Here is a 16930-nt window from a genome sequence, read left to right on the forward strand (position 1 = left end):
TGAAACTCCCTGGGAAAGATAACCTCCTGGACCTGGGAAATGAGGAGTATTTGGAAACAACTGCCTCATGGTGAGCACACCTCCTATATTTTATCCAAATCATGAAATTATAAGAATAGAAGTAAACAAAAAGACTTCATTCATCCCCTTTCAACCATATCTTGGGCATAAAAAGTTCCTGTACTTTACAGAGCTGAATTCCAATTTTTGCTGCTCTTCAGATTGTTACTATGTCTGTGTAGAAAGACGTAGACATAGGAGACTCCATTTTGTTCTGTACTAAGAAAAATTCTTCTGCCTTGGGGTGCTGTTAATCTATAACCTTATCCCCAATCCCGTGCTGTCTGAAACGTGTGCTGTGTCAATTTAGGGTTAAATGGATTAAGGGCGGTGCAAGATGTGCTTTGTTTAACAGATGCTTGAAGGCAGCATGCTTGTTAAGAGTCATCACCACTCCCTAATCTCAAGTACCCAGGGACACAAACACTGCCGAAGGCCGCAGGGACCTCTGCCTAGGAAAACCAGAGACCTCTGTTTATGTGTTTATCTGCTGACCTTCTCTCCACTATTATCTCATGACCCTGCCACATCCCCCTCTCCGAGAAACACCAAAGAATGATCAATAAATACTAAAAAAAAAAAAAAAAAATTTATATCATTGCTTCCCAACTGACTCACAATAACGCAGACATAGGGATTGCTGGAGATTGTGACCTTAAACAGTTAAAGATGTCTGCATATACTGCATCATGTTTGGTGTGGAGAGTACCTAGAGATTCCTAAAAAAGCAAAGAGGAAGAAGGTTTGGTGTGCGCATCTGGGTACCCTGCTGTATCTCTAGGGTACCTAGGATCTCTCCGTTAAGGCTGGTTTGCACTGGGATTAGTTGCTCTTTGCATGAGTTTGTAGCTGTGGACGTGGTTTTTGTAGCGATTGGGCCGACTCCGGAGATCTATTGGCTGCTGGCTTTGTAAATTTCATTCAGTTTGGTCCAATGGCAGAAGGAGGGCTCCGGAGGCAGAAGGACCTCTGGCCCTGAGCTCTCTTTTTCTTGCAGAGACATTTTCTCCCATCTCTGTCTCTTAGTACAGAGCTCTCATTCAGCCACTAGCTCAGCCCTTCCTGCTTCAATTGTAATTCTTGTTCTGCCTGGGGACACACTATTGACAGCAGAAACAATGAATTTCCTCCAAACCCGGCAATGTTGGCGGCTCTTGCATTCCTCTGGATGAGCGAATCTAGTTGGGGGGTTCCAGAAGGGGAAGGCGCCTGGGCTTTCAATACATCCTCCTGAATCATACCTCGTTTCGGGTTCCCTAGAAAAATTTGGATGTGTAAAAGGAACTCTTAACGTCGGTGCAGGTCTTCCACAGCTAAGGTAGGTGCAGTTTTAAGACGTGTCTCTGCCATATTTTTGTTCTTATTTTAAAAAGCCGTTTGAACAGTTTGACTTGCAGTGGCTCTCCAGCAAAGGAGGGAAAGCCTCACTGGGGATATCTGAGCTTCATTTCATCTGATATTTATTTATTTTTTCCTTTTATTATTATTATTATTGGAAAATTTGGGCAGGACTTTCTCCCATTTGCCTCGCTCCATTTCTTCTATGTGGATGGGAATGTGGACATCAGTGTATGGCTTTTACATGCAATCTCTCCACAGGAACATTTGGTTTTATTTTCACTTAAAAATAAAAATGCAGACCACCAATGTTGTTTGGAAGCATTTTGCTGCAATGAGCTGTTTGAAAGGCTCTGGGGCCATGTGCGATGTGTTTAAAAAGTAGAGCTGCCTTCCATACAAATTAAAGGAAGACTGTGGCGGGGAAAGGAGGGGAAAAATACACACGCGCGCACACACACACACACACACAAACACACACACACACACACACATATATGCAGTACAGGGGAAACGGAGCGAAGCGGCCAGGGCTGGAGATGGCGAAAGCAGGAGGACTTCTGCAAACTGTCAGCATGGAAGGCTTTTATTCTCTTTTCTCCCCACCCCAACGCTCCTGTCTTTTTTAAGAAGACCACCACCGCCTGGGGTGCTTTTTTTGGGAGGCTGGGGTTGGGGGTTTGTGCCATTAACCAGAGAGAAAAGGGGAAATAAAGCTTGGTTGGGGTTGCATTAAAATATTTTTTTTCCCTTTCCTTCATCTCCCGGCCTCGGATAAGATAAGGCTTGGGGGATGCACGAAATAATCCAAGTGACTGATTAGGCCTGGCTTGGCTTGGTTGGGCTGGAGAACGATCCGGACGCGCTGGAAAGCCCTCGTGAAGATGAAATGACTGTAGCTCCGTGCTGCTCCTCCAAGCCGCAAAAGTGGGGTAGAGCTGGTGGTTTTGCTTCTTCGGAAGGCTTTGAGTGTGGCCTGGACCTTAGATGGGGGTGCAGGGCGGTTTGCCGCTGCCACCGTGGGCACCATCTCTGAACTGCCCGCTTTTCCGGAGGAGCGGAAAAGTTGGAAGCCGAAAGGAGAGGCGCCCAGAGCCCTGGTCTAGGTATCAGGGGATCCGGAGCCCTAGTTGGTGCCCACTAAGAACACCCCTTCTCCCATCGGGGGTTGGGAGGAGTGTTAAGCCTGCGGGTCTGCCAGTCCCTAAGGTAGGGTTGGGGGAGGGGTCTGAGGAATCCGTTCCAATTGTCACACCACCCCCACAGCCCTAGAAAAGACAACCACCACCCGCTCCTTCCTCCCATACCATCCCATCTGAAGGCTCTCTGCTGACCCTGGCCGATTTCATCTGCTCTCTTCTCCCCCGCTTCCCACCTCCCAATTCCCGCGCAGCTCGGCTCCTTTCCCTCCCACTCCCCTAGGCGGAACTGAAAGCGAGTATCAGCCCAGAGCGCAGTCTAAGGCGGGAGAGACGGTGGCGGGTGAGCTAGGGGCTGCTAGACGAAGCGGGGAGAAAGTGAACTTCAGCCCCTTCCCCTCCCCACTGCCGCGGCTGGGGCAACCCAACCCGCGCCTGAAACGGCTTGGCTTGACCTGCGGAAGCGTGGGCCGGGATGGCGTGGGGAGAGGGAGGTAGGTGCCACTGGGCTGCAGATGACGCGTGGTTGGGGGGGTTTGCTGTGGGACAAGAGGATCAGGCCCCTGCCTGCGCCCTCCAATCAGCGGTGGCTCTGTCTGCCTGCGGTTTTCCTGGAGGCCTATCTACCCCGGGGACACTCTCATCCTTCAGGCGGTCTCCTGGACGCCCTTTCCTCCCCTTGCCCCGAGCCTGACCTGGCTCTTTCGCCCCTCGGAGAACCGGTAGGTTGGGGTCCCTCGGCGGGGGTCTAGTGAGCCGAGCCGCGAGCTTTTCGCCCCCGGTATCTAGGCCCCATGCCCCTCGCAAATCTGGGCCCGGGCGTACCGTTCTGGAGCCTAGTCGCCTCCAGACACAGCGCCCTTTCTACCGGGAGCAGCGAGGGTGGGAGCGGGGGGGATGGTGGTGTCAGGCCAACCCTTGCACCCCAGAGGCCTGCCCAGGGCCACCCTGGGAACGGATGTCCCGCTCGGAAAACGAGGTGCACCTGGAGGACGTCCTCCGCATCATACACCTCCCCTTGCTTAGAAGGCTTTTTCTTTTTTTTTTTTCCCGTACCGAGGGTTTCCTTTTCTCTGGCTTCTTCCACACTTTGCCGCAGGTGTGGGCCTCTTTTCATGTATGTACGGCGGCTATCTTGGGGATAGAGGGGAAGGGGGTGTAGTAGGCAGCATGAAAGGGTACTAGGAGGTGGCGGCGGGGTGATGCGCCCGAGCTTGCAGCTCGCGGGGACGCTGGGCTCCCAGGTCACGAATTCACCCCAGGGCTTGGGCGAGACTGCCTGGAGCGAGGACGGAGGCTCCAGATTTACCATTTGGACCCAACTTAAGAAATTTGGGGTGGGGGTTGGGTAGGGGTTTTGAAACTAAGCAGGTGATGATGTCCTTGCGAGCTGAATCTACAAGGTGGTAGCATGGCTCATTTTTATTTTTATTTTGTTATTTTATTTTTCTATTGTTTATTTTTTTTGTAGGGAGTGGGGGATTATTTTTTGTCTGTGTACTCCAATCTTATGCTTTTTGAAGGCATCCGTTGCCCGTAAGGTTTACATAGGACCGCGTTGCATTATTTTTTTTTAAAAGGGGGGTGGTGTCCATGAGCTTCCATTTCAGAATCAGTCGCTCCTGTGATGTGAGGGAGGCAAAAGCAAAGAAAAGGAAAAGGAAACAAAATAAGAAGCTTAGGGAGACTTCGTTATCCCGATGAAGCCGGAATTGCCAGTTTGTGGGTCGTTCTGCGGGCAACATTGAATTGCGTGTTTCAGAAATCCTGGGTAGCTTCTTTCTTCTCCAACCAGAAATTAAATGGCCAGGGTGCAAACACCTGACTTTGATGAAAACAAAGTGGTAGAAACTGCAAGAGACCTGCCTGGTTTCAATGAACGCACTGAGTCTTTTCCTAGACGATGGCAGAGCTGGGAGAAATCAGATCTCAAAGAAATCTGCAGTTTTGTGAGGGCAGATTTGGAGAGTGGAGAATTATTTCATACCTTTAGCTGGCACTGAAGAAGATGTTAGCAGTAATCAATTAAATCCTTAGCATAGATTTTCCTGTGGAAATGAGCAAAATATTAAGGGGTTGGGGGATGGCTATATAGGAATTTCATGGAGACCTCTGCAAGGATGTATTTTCTCAGATTAGAAATCCAGTATTTTATTACATAATGCAATGAATGCATTCTACACACACATGCATTCCATATTTCTGTATGTGTGTCTCTGTGTGTGTGTGTGTGTATGTATGTGTGTGTGTGTATATATATGGTCTTTTTAAAGAGTATCTTGTATCTTTGACATGTAAAAACATAATCAGGGCCATTGTAGGAAGTGGAAAATTACCTCATCAGTTTTAAATCAGTGGATTAAAATCGGAGGCTTGATTTTGTGTGTGTGTGTGTGTGAGAGACACTAGAATGATAATTGCATTTTCATAATAATGGCTGTGCTTGGATACCATTTTAAAGGTGCTTTGATGTTTACTTCTCTGGTGAAAGAATTTTTCTTTTCTTTGTGTTTTATTTAAATAAACTAATGCGTCATATACAGTAGGCCCCAAAACCAGTAACCTAGCTGATTTTTACCCAAACCTAAGAATATAACAGATATTTGGTAAGGGACTTGTGGCTGCATAAGGTAAATAATGTTGTTATCTTGATGCTGTAAAATTTACAAGCGGACTTGAAGGAATTTGAAAGTTCACAGTTTTGGGCCTGGAATGTAGACTAATGGTAAGCATACAGATATTTTTTTTTAAATTTGTGAATTTGGCTTTTTCATTTTTGTGTGTGTAGTAATTTGTGGAAAGGTTGTAGTCTCTCCACAAAGATGGGAGTTTTTGACTGACTCCCCACCAGAGAGTTGCTTTCATAAGTGCAGGGGTCTCTTTAAAATCTCTTTGCAATAATGTGCTTTTATTTCTACACCACAAAAAAAGGATCTCACAAAAGTAAACCTTCAAGTGCATGACTGAATGACCTTTTTTTAACATTCTTTCATTTTAATTGGTACTCCACACTTCAAACCTTTCCTAAAACTTTGAATATTGTCAATAATGCAACTTGCTGAGCGAATATTGCGAATATTGCATTCAAATGAACTAGCAATATAAAAATATTTTAAGTCCTTTAATGTCCTCCTTCTGAAGACAGGCATATGTGGTTAAAATATACTTAAATTCCAAATATGGTGAGAGCCGGTCTTAGGATGTGAATGTCAAGTTTAAGCAACACAATTTTAGTTTGTAAACCAGAATGTATTCTTTCTGTACTACTTTCTGATTTTTAACAATATGTATTCTATTCCTAAATGGGAAAAATATGTTCAGTTTAGTTCAAATCCATTGCTCTTTTTTGTTTTTGTCTGAGCACTATACTTTTTCAGAGGAGAGACTTCATCTCCTACTTAATTATATGAATGAATATTCAGACAGACTGTGCCTTCTGTATAGCCCCCTTTTATTTCTTAAACCCCTGAACTACCAGTTTTAAATCAAAGAAACAGCTTTTGCCCAGTCATTTAGAGAAAGTGAGAATGGAAATTAAAGCCCAAGCTGTTAAGGCAATTAGGTCATCTGCTGTGCCCTCTGCTACCATTCAGTCAACGAACGTTTTCCAGTTTCATCATTTTAATCTAAACAACCTACATTTGGACTTTGAAAGGCTCCACTCTTCTTTGTTAAGTGAATGGCAGTGTAGGAAACCCTTCTTCATTTTTCTTGGGGCAGAGTGACACACATGAATGAGAAAAAAAGAAGGTGATACCTCCTAGCAGTTTGTCATTGTGACATTCATAGGCTTTGAATAAATGTATAGATGAAAAGGCCCTCTCTCTGCAGGTGATTACATGAAATAAAAAATAAGTAAATAAAAGGCTTATAAAAACAGTACAGGAGTGGAAGGTTGATGGTGGAAAACAGCCTATCTACCTTGGGTTGAGATTTCAAACTTTAGACATTTCGTGTTGAGTTCACATGTCCCAGAGGTAGGCAGAACACCTCCATACACCACATCTTCCCAAGGCATGCTTATCTTCCCAGAAATGGTACCTGAAGGAGAGCAGGCCTAACTCCCCAATATTTTTAAAAACTCTCTCTATATATGTAACTATATATAGAGAGTAAAATCTGTATCTTACTATATGTAATATATATAGTAATATATATTATAATAAAGTTTGTATTTATAAAGGAAAGAAGTTTAAATTACTCACAGTTCAGCATGGCTGGAGAGGCCTCAAGAAAGTTACAATTATGGGAAAGGAGGAGCAAACACATCCTTCACAGGATGGCAGGAAGGAGATGAATGAAAACCAAGTGATTCAGGGAAAGCCCCTGATAAAATGATCAGATCTTGTGAGAACTTACTCACTATCATGAGAATGGCATGGGGGAAACTGCCCCTATGATTCAATTATCTCCCACCATGTTCCTCCCATGACACATAGGGATTATGGAGCCACAATTCAAGATGGGGTTTGGGTGGGAACACAGTCAAATCATATCATGAGGTTTTATTATTTAAGACAGGAAAAGAGTAATCCTTCATAATTTATATCAGAGATGAAGTACAGTGAACATTTATAGTCTCATTAGTTGAAGAATACATTTTGAAGAGAGAAATGTTAATTTCATTATATTGCTAATGAAATGATCTAGGCTTTCACTGCTCTCTGGAAATGTGTAGAAGTGGCCCAGGAATTTGTTTGGGTTGTTCTATTTAAAATGTATATTATATAAAGAAATCATGGTTTGTCAAAGTAACAGAGTGGTATTTTTGGCTTACAATGGGAGTTTCTTAGCTCCACCTGTTAATATCAGTGATCATTTTGGTTTTAAGATGCCAGTACCTGATTGGATGGTGAAAACTTGGATCTCAAAGCCTTCACCCCAGACATGTGATTTTATTAACATTTGTGGGCATCTCTCTGGCTCCCACATCAACCCTTCATCCAGGCTCATTTTCTCTGTTTGTTTTTGTTTGGTTGTTTGTATGCTTTGGGTGGGGAGAGGGGACACATATTTTGCTAAGGGCCCCATTTTCAGTCATGAAATGTAGCCTGTCATATAAGCTGAAAAGGAACTTGGGTTGTTTCAACTTGCATTACATAGTAAGTTTTTGGATCCTTTAAAAAAAAAAACACTGAAGTTACTATAAGTGTTACTGGCACTGATAAAAGAGCCATGGTGAATTGTGGTTTGTTTTCACAAGGTGTGGAAAAGGCCCCCTTGGTTCTGTGATAATGGCTGTAGTGAAGTTGCTGCAGTGCTATTTTCCATGTTTAGTATTTCAACACCACCAATATGTGGCTCTGGAGTATGGTATGGGCAAGTCCAAGAACTCAGTGAGGCATGCCATGTGACTCCAACGGTCGATCAGAGCTGTTCAGCATGGAACTGTGGTCCCAAAAGCATGAGAGATAGAGGCAGAAGAAACTCATTTGAACTGAGTGTCTTTAACTTGTTCCAATCCTCACTACTGTCTGTGAATATAACTCTGTGAATGGGTTAGGTGGGGAAACTCACAAAAGTAAATGCATGTTTTCACAAACAAATTATATCATTGTTAATGGTTTTCCTAAGTGAGACAATATGCCCTCATCTCCTGAAGCTACACTGTAAGAATGGCAGTGTGTATCAGCAGGTGTATACACATACATATGCGCATATGCCAACACGTTAACTAGGAACTAGTCCTTGCAGAAAATGTTTTTCTCAGCCATTGTAACACACTAGATAAAAGCAAGTATATGTGCATATATATATATATATATATACACACACACATATGTACGTACATGTATACACACATGTATATACATATATACACATATATGTACATACATATATACACATATATGTACATACGTATATACACATATATGTACATATATATCTGAAGGAAAAATATGATTTTTCATTAGTTATTTTCCTTTTCTTATTCCCATCATTCACCAAACCTATGTTATATTAAACAATCCATAACATCTGGCCTGGACAATAGAGTGAGACCCTAACTCCACAAAGAAACAAAAATTCAAAACAAATTAGCTGGCATGATGGCAAGTACCTGTGGTTCCAACTGAGGTGGGAGGATCACTTGAGCATAGGAGTTCTTGGCTGCAGTGAGCTATAATTACACCACTGTACTCCAGCCTGAGAGACAGGGCAAGACCCTATCTCTAAAAAATATACATAAATAAAACATAAAAAATAAAAATAGAAAATTTACAATAAAAGGAGTAAAGTTACCTATGATGGATCTGGGTGTAATCTTCAACTAGGAGTGAATACATTCATTAAAGTGAGACCTAAGTAGTGGAAAGTATGACAGGTGCCCATTTTCTCTAGTTCTCCTGGAAGTTTTTTTTTCTAATTTGAGTTCTGATTCCAAAACAGGTGTTATCCCCTGTGCTTATGGTGACACTATCTATATGTGTGACAAAATGCTACTCTGTTTTGTCCATCAATATTGTGCAACGTGGTATTCTTTCATGGAACAATTGACAACTTTTACAGTGATCAAACTGGGCACCCTTTACTAAGGCTAAACTCATAACCCTTTTATCTGACTTTGTAGAAGATTCTCACCTTTATTTCTCTTGGTGCCCAAAGGCTGGCCTGAGAGACTGTTCCCATTGAAGCCTTATGGAAAGGCTGGTAGAGCATTGTAACAGCCCAGCTTCAGAAACCCAGCCTTCACTTTCAATAAATATGGAGTTTGAAGTCACAAATATTGAGAACCTCATTATAGTCTCTTTATGATCTTGGATCCTTCTCTTCCTGCAGACTTCCTTTGAACTCAAATTTAATGTGCACTACTTATTCACACTTGTACTTACTGAAAAGCATTGACAATCCCAGGTAATAACTGCAGAAGAAGTGAGTGAATGCTAGAGGGGTTATCATTTAGGTTGTTCACTCACCACTGTGCACAGGCTCTTTAGAAATCTACTTACACATGATGAGACTGTAAGCAGACTTATGTTTCTGAAGCATCAGTATACATGTGTACAGAAAGAAATGGGCTAGGTCACTTACAGCTACCAGTATAACTAAGATGGACAAAATAGTTTTATTTGCAGATTATATCTACAGAGACTTCATCATCTATATCTATATCTATATATAAAATAGGGTGCATATAAATATACACAGATCATAGATTGTTCATTTCAGCTTCTACATATAATATGTAATTTATATACAGTTGCATTTATGTGCATTTATATAATAGTATTTGTATACAACTTATATACTTGAATAAAACCATCATCTTCAATAGCTGTTTAATATATTTATTTCTAGATAGTTGTATTTATGTACATTTACATAATTGTATTTATATACAGTTTATATTACTGATGAAAGCCTTTATCACTTCCAAACTTACTTATACAAAATACAATTTAACTAAGCATACAATGTATTATATAAATATAAGTTATATGTTAATATATAGCATACGCAATAAGTCATATATAATAAAAATGTGTTTTGTATACTTATTTATTATATATTGAGTATAACTCATTTAAATACAATTTGTGTATTATATAATGTATTATATATTGTATAATAAATATAATTTATATATTACTATTATATATACCTATTATATATAAGATATAATAAAATCCGTCAAAATCTATAATAAAATATGTATATATTTGTGTTCTGTATATGTATTTTTCTTGCTCTTTATGTATTAAAAATACATGCAAACTATATATGTAGTATATTGCAAACTATATATATAGACATGCATTTTCCAAAAGAAACTGTGTTATAGGTTGTGAGTGAACTTCTAGACTGATTCACAGGAGCTATTGTTACTATGGTTAGTGGTCCACGGAAACTACAACTTTACCTTCAAGTGGAGCAGAAGAGCTGTAAATGACTGTAATATGATGGCAAGCACATCATGGCACTCTGTGAATCCTGAGGAATCGACCTTTAGTGTGTGTTCTGAACCAGTCAGGAAAGCTCATTTGAGTGGGAGTATGTGTCAAGCCATGTGTCTCTCCCACTGAGATGGATGGACAACATTTGCTTATAGACCATAGGATTGAGAAACTATCTGAGGTGTTGTGGAAGCCATGACAAATTGGCAATGTCCTCAGTGTGTTCGGGGTGGGAGGTGGTGATGTCACTGGATCTACGCTTAGCTCTTGTCCCTCTGTGAGATAGATTCTGTTGGCAAAATCACTTCTGTGGTCTTGCTCAAGATGAAAAATCAACATGGAAGGCTTAGGAGTTTAGTGCTCTAGAAATGGCAAGAAAGAAAATCAGTGACTAAGATCGATTTATCCTTTTGTGCAAAACAGCTTTTTAACCAGCGGGAGCTAGCTGTTATATAGAGCCACATAGTATGTTCTTTCATTTGTCACTTTTATTGAGCAGCTACTATATGCCAGATACAGGCCAGAAAGCGAATTCTGTGCTGTTAATAGAGAGGTAAAATAGGCTATCCCTGTACTCTAAAAAATCCTTCCTATGTGTGGATGTTCAGAAGAACATTGTTAAGATTTTTAGTTCAGGTATGGATTACTTTCTTTCATTTTTCTGGTATACATTGTTTTTTTTTTTTTCTTTCATCCTCATCCCTCTCTCCTTCCCTTCCTTCCTTCTTCCCTTACTTCTCTCCCCCCTTCCGTCTTTTTCTCTATTTTACTCCCTTTTTACCCTCCCTCCTTCCCTCCCTCCCTCTATCCTTCTTTCCCTCCTTTCTTTCTTCTTCCCTCTTTATGCTATTTGGATAAGTGATAAAATCTCAGGGGTCCTTAAAATATTAAAGGGAAAATAAAGATAATTCTATTGAAGAACAGATCAAATAGGAAAGAGTAATGAAAAGAAAGCCTCCTGGAATGACAAATAAGCATGTCCTTTACAATTTAATAGAATTTTTCATATGCCATATTTGTATAGCTGGTTAGATTTTAAAACTTTGTCAAATCCTATATTTATGAAACCTTAGTTTTCATTTTAGTAAATTATATGGATGAATGCACACATAAAGCGGATTACCTTGATTCAACAAAAGCATTCAAATATCAGTGATCCCTTTTTTTTTTTTTTTTTAACATATGGTAGTGGAAACAGCTTCATTAATTTATGGCTATTTTCTACATACTTTTTAAAATCAATAAGCAACAGTCAGATATTTCCACATTTTTAAGGCACGAACAGTACATTGAATTCTAATATATTTTAGTCTAAAACATCTGGTAACATCACAGGTAATTGCCTCAAACTGTACCGTGCCTCATATAATTCACTTTTTCAACAATTTAAGGTCTTCTAGAGTCATGAAAAAATCTTTAAAATGGACAACATCACTCATACTGTTGAGCTAGGATTGCTTAAAGATGGAGCATAGATTACATTGTCTCAGAGGAAAATACTTTATGAAGATTCTTTTTTTTTTTTTTTATGTTTTTGGATACATGTGCAGAATGTGCAGGTTTGTGACAGAGGTATACATGTGCCATGGTGGTTTGCTGGACCTATCAACCGGCTATCTAGGTTTTAAGCCCCACATGCATTATGTATTTGTCCTAGGGCTTTGCCTCCCCCTTTCTGCCACCCTGCAACAGGCCCCAGCGTGTGAAATTCCCCTCCATGTGTCCATGTGTTCCCATTGTTCAAATTGGACTTATGAGTGAGAACATGTGGTGCTGGTTTTCGGTTCCTGTATTAGTTTGCTGAGAATTATGGTTTCCAGCTTCATCACATCGGTGGAAAGGACATGAACTCATTCTTTTTCATGGCTGCTTAGTATTCCATGGTGTATATGTGCCACATTTTTTTCTATCCAATCTATCACTGATGGTCACTTGGTTTGGTTCCAAGTCTTTGCTATTGTAAATAGTGCTATGGTAACCATACATGTGTATGTGTCTTTATAGTAGAATGATTTATAATCCTTTGGGTATATATGCAGTAATGGGATGGCTGAGTCATACGGTATTTCTGGTTCTAGATCCCTGAGGAATCTCCACAGTCTTCTGCAATGGTTGAACTGATTCACAGCCAACAAACATGAAAAAAAGCTCATCATCACTGGTCATAAGAGAAATGCAAATGATTCTTTAAAAAGTATAAGAACTCCCAAATCAGGTATTCTATCTTGAAGAGGCTCCGTAGTCCAATGTTTCTGGAAAACCTCATGTATCATTTGCCTCTCTTGAATTTTACCCTGAAGACAGACACATTATGGCCTTAAAGCCTCCTGCACTAATGGATTTAGCAGGCATGACAAATAACTTAAGGTTGGTTCCTTGCAATGAATTTTAATCAAATTAACTACCTAACAGTATTGAGAATACTTCCATTGACACAGAGCAGAAAGAAGGGCTAACAGGGTATGAAGTATCTTTAAATTACCAAAATAATTTGGAGAAATTAACTTGTTGATTTTTTCTTTATTTTACTTACTTATTCAAAACTTTTTGAGTGCCAAGAAGTAGGATACAAAGACAATGAAATTGTTTATTTTTCCTATATTAACCATAGGCTAATATTATTTTGCACCTCTGGTCTTATGTTTGAGAAAAAATAAGTTTTATCTGAATATTTTATCTCTCATGTGTGTGTGTGTGTGTGTTTAATCTCTCATGTCCTGTGTCAAAAATTAAGAAAAAGAACTGTTTGATTCAGTCTTCACACATCTTAAACAGTTAAAGGCAAAATCATCAGAGTTACATGGCCCAAATATTGGGAGTTAGGTTCATGTTTGAATTCTCAGAGGGTGATTATATAGTTCAATTTTAACTTCTTCAACAGACAGACTACTATCGTTGATGAGCAAGGAGACAAAAGTATTTGATAAATATTATGTAGTTAATATGATTCTTGAGGGAGGGGAGAAGGCTGCCTGTCTTAAGCAATGCTTTCAATGGTAGGTTTGTCCTAGCCTTGAGGTAGCAGGCTTGCTCTGTTGGCTGAAGAAGGCTTAACATGCATGTCAGTATTGCAAATTTACCCACATGCCAAGTGTATGCTGTGGGAAGAAATGAATAATGTAGATCCCATTACACAGAATGATGTAGAACAGATGGACTTAATGCATCAGAACCATTGGGAAGTAGACATTCAGAAAATAACAACAGCAATGAAAACAAATATAAATAAACCACAATCAAAACCATTACATTTGGGTTTCTAGTTGCCTGTTACCACAGAGGGTTCTGGTTACAAGCTGAAATGTAACCCAGTAGGAAGGTTAAGGCAAGGCCCTTTAAGCTGTGTAAAACAGTAACAAACAGTAAGGATGACCCAGGGAGAAAGTGTAACAGTTACATGGAAATTAAATACCAGTTACCTGTGCAGAGACTAAAAAGACAAAGCAGGCACAGGAAAGGTAGTAGTAGAAGGACAAGGGGCTGGGTGGGGGGCGGGGGGGCAGGAATCTGAATTTGTTGCAGCTTGAAATTGCAGCTTGAAACTAAGTAGCCAACTCCAATGAGGGCATTGATATGGGAAAAACACTACCTCAGAAAACAAAATCTGACAACCTAGGCAGAGATCAAATGGTACCTTATTCTGAGGATGGAATAATAATTCACACATGGCTTCACATAAAATTTGTGTGACAATGGTTATTTACTATGATTCAGTCTGCCATGACAATTTTACCAGTAAAATAACTTTCTTTTTTTTTTTTCTTTTTTTTTTGAGATGGAGTTTCGCTCTTGTTGCCCAGGCTGGAGTGCAGTGGTGCGATCTCGGCTTACCACAACCTCTGCCTCTGGGGTTCAAGCGATTCTCCTGCCTCAGCCTCCCGAGTAGCTGGGATTACAGGCATGTGCCACCATGCCTGGCTAATTTTGTATTTTTAGTAGAGACAGGGTTTCTCCATGTTGGTCAAGCTGGTCTCGAACTCCCAACCTCAGGTAATCAACCTGTCTCAGCCTCCCAAAGTGCTGGGATTATAAGCATGAGCTACCGTGCCCAACCAGTAAAAGAACTTTCTAGGATTTATTTGATATCAGTTGATCAGCCTACCTTAAATGAGTAACCAGAATATGACAATTGAAAATTGATGTAAAATTACACATATAGTTATGTGTCTAGGTATTTCACAATCAAATGTATTTGGGAATTTAATCTAGTCAGATCCCAATAATAAAAAAAATCTTTCTTTCTACGCCAACATTTATCTTGATATTATATATACGTATGTAAATTACAACCATATATTTGCATATGTAAATTACACAGCAATTTACACATAGATACATACATAGCTCACTTTTTGTTGGGGAACACATTTTCCTGAAGGTTTTTAAAATAATAATTATTCTACCTGTAATGCTATAGCAGTATTGGTAAAAAGTTCAAATGTGGCTGGGTGGAGTGCCTCATTCCTGTAATTCCAGCATTTTGGAAGGCCAACACAGGAAGATTACTTGAGTCCACCACTTTGAGAGCAGCCTGGAAAACCCTATATGTACAAAAAATAAAAAAATAAATAAAGTAAGCCAGGTGTGGGTGGTGCATGTCTGTAGTCCCTGCTACTCAGGAGGCTGAGGTATAAGGATCACTTGAGGAGTTTATCAGGAGTTTGAGGCTGCAGTAGGCTATGACCTCACTACTGCATTGCAACCTGGGCAACAGACTGACACCCTGTCTTTTAAAAAGAATGCAAATGCATCATTTATGTGGACAGAATTTGACTGGTGTCATTCTGTTGCTGAATCATTCCAGGGTATGCATTTACCTTTTCTCTCTTGACTTTATACAGCTTATGCAAAAACAAACAACTAGAGAAGCAGTTTGCAAAACTATATTTACAGATAAACCATACTCCCTTACCCCTGTCACCACAAAAATACTGTTTTATGTAGAGAAACCACAGATGGTGCAGCCCCCAAATCTGGAGCATCCTCAGGTACCTTGGGGTATTCTGGATTGAAAGGCTAAATCTCAGAGGCATTTGGTCACACTTGGGTAGGCATCCTGATTGGCTAGTGAAGAAATAGCTGTCCATGCCGTGGTCAGTTTCAGCCTTTCCAGTAGGGAATTTATCCAGCATTGGGGGTTCCTGAAGACGCTTATAGCAAGTTATGTTCAGTGAAGCCAGCTGCATCCTGATTTATCTGTTATTCAATCTAGGCTGCATAATAAAAAAGGTCTGCTTTGAAATTGAAATCATGCACTTTGCTTTATTTTGCCCATTTGGTGTTTCTTCTAATGTTGTAAGCTTGTCATGAATTGGCATAAGCAGATGTGTTAAAAATTTATCCATTCAGGACATCCTTGCTAGTCTTAGCTCACCATAGCAGGTCAGAATGGAAGACAGTTGCTTCTCTTTCCTCCTGCCTTCCTCTCCTCATTCCACCTCACATCTGACATCCTTCCCCTCTGAGGAAAAAAATCTTATGTTCAAATTAAAAAGCGTGGCCTGGTGTGATGGCTCATGTCTGTAATCTCAGCACTTTGAGAAACCAAGGTGAGCAGATCACCTGAGGTCAGGTGTTCAGTCAGTGATACACTCTCTATACTAAAAATACACAAATTAGCCAGGTGTGGTGTCATGCACCTGTAGTCCCATCTACTTGGGAGGCTGAGACAGAAGACTTGCTTGAACCTGGGAGGTAGAGGTTACAGTGGGCTAATACCATGCCACTGGACTCCAGCCTAGGTGACAGAGCGAGTCTCTGTCTCAAAAAAAGAAAAAAATATAGGAAAGTGTTCAAGTATACGCTGTCCACATCTTTCAGCTATTTCACACTTCACTGGGATTGTGAAGTGAAATGGAGTGTTATTATTACCTTGTTATCCGCTTTCAATTTGGAAAGGTAAAAATGTCCTTCAGTGGCTATTGAACTACCTGCACTTAATTTAAAGTACAGTTTGTTGGAATATTCATGATGAAATTGAAAAATAGAATTACGGATTGTTAGGACTTGAATGTACTTGAGCAATCATTTGTATTCCCTCATGTACACAAGGAAATTGAGTCACAGAAAGTTTCAGGGATTTATCCCCATACTTTTAATCACTGAAATGTTCCTGAAATGAAATGAAATACTCCCAATTTTTAACATATCTGCTTATGTCACTTCATGACAAGCTTACAAAATTAGAAGAAATATCAAATGGGCAAAATAAAGTGAAGTGCATGATTTCATTTTCAAAACAGACTTTTTTTTATTATGCAGCAGACATTGAATAACAATTAAATCATTTCAATGAAAGGAACAATGAGAGAAAGCAAGAAAAGACATGTCCTGCTTTGAAAGCTGCATTTGGTGGTAACTCATTTTGTTTTATGAGTTATAATGAATGCATCTTAGCTGTTTCTAACCTCACCCCCCTTCCCTATTTTTATGTGTCAGTTAAAACACAGCATTTTTCCTTTTTTTTTTTTTTGAAGTGTTAATTAATTGCATTTGTTT

General features: G+C 40.1%; 1 protein-coding gene across 14 annotated transcripts in view; it reads left to right on the plus strand.

Annotated features, from left to right (window-relative positions):
* Positions 1–1053: 1053 nt before the first annotated feature.
* Positions 1054–16930, plus strand: part of LOC129025937 (neuroligin-4, X-linked) — a 292127-nt gene continuing 276250 nt past the window's right edge. For 4 of the 14 annotated variants that reach the window (XM_063661002.1, XM_063661004.1, XM_063661003.1 and 1 more), the window contains exon 1: positions 3102–3259. The gene's annotated coding sequence lies outside the window, so the exon portion shown is untranslated. Of the gene's footprint in view, positions 1379–2749; positions 3260–16930 lie in introns of those variants that run through there. The other 10 variants (XM_063661009.1, XM_063661012.1, XM_063661001.1 and 7 more) reach the window with 7 other exon arrangements.

This window comes from Pongo pygmaeus, chromosome Y (genome assembly GCF_028885625.2).
Source record: "Pongo pygmaeus isolate AG05252 chromosome Y, NHGRI_mPonPyg2-v2.0_pri, whole genome shotgun sequence".
NCBI lineage: Eukaryota > Metazoa > Chordata > Mammalia > Primates > Hominidae > Pongo > Pongo pygmaeus.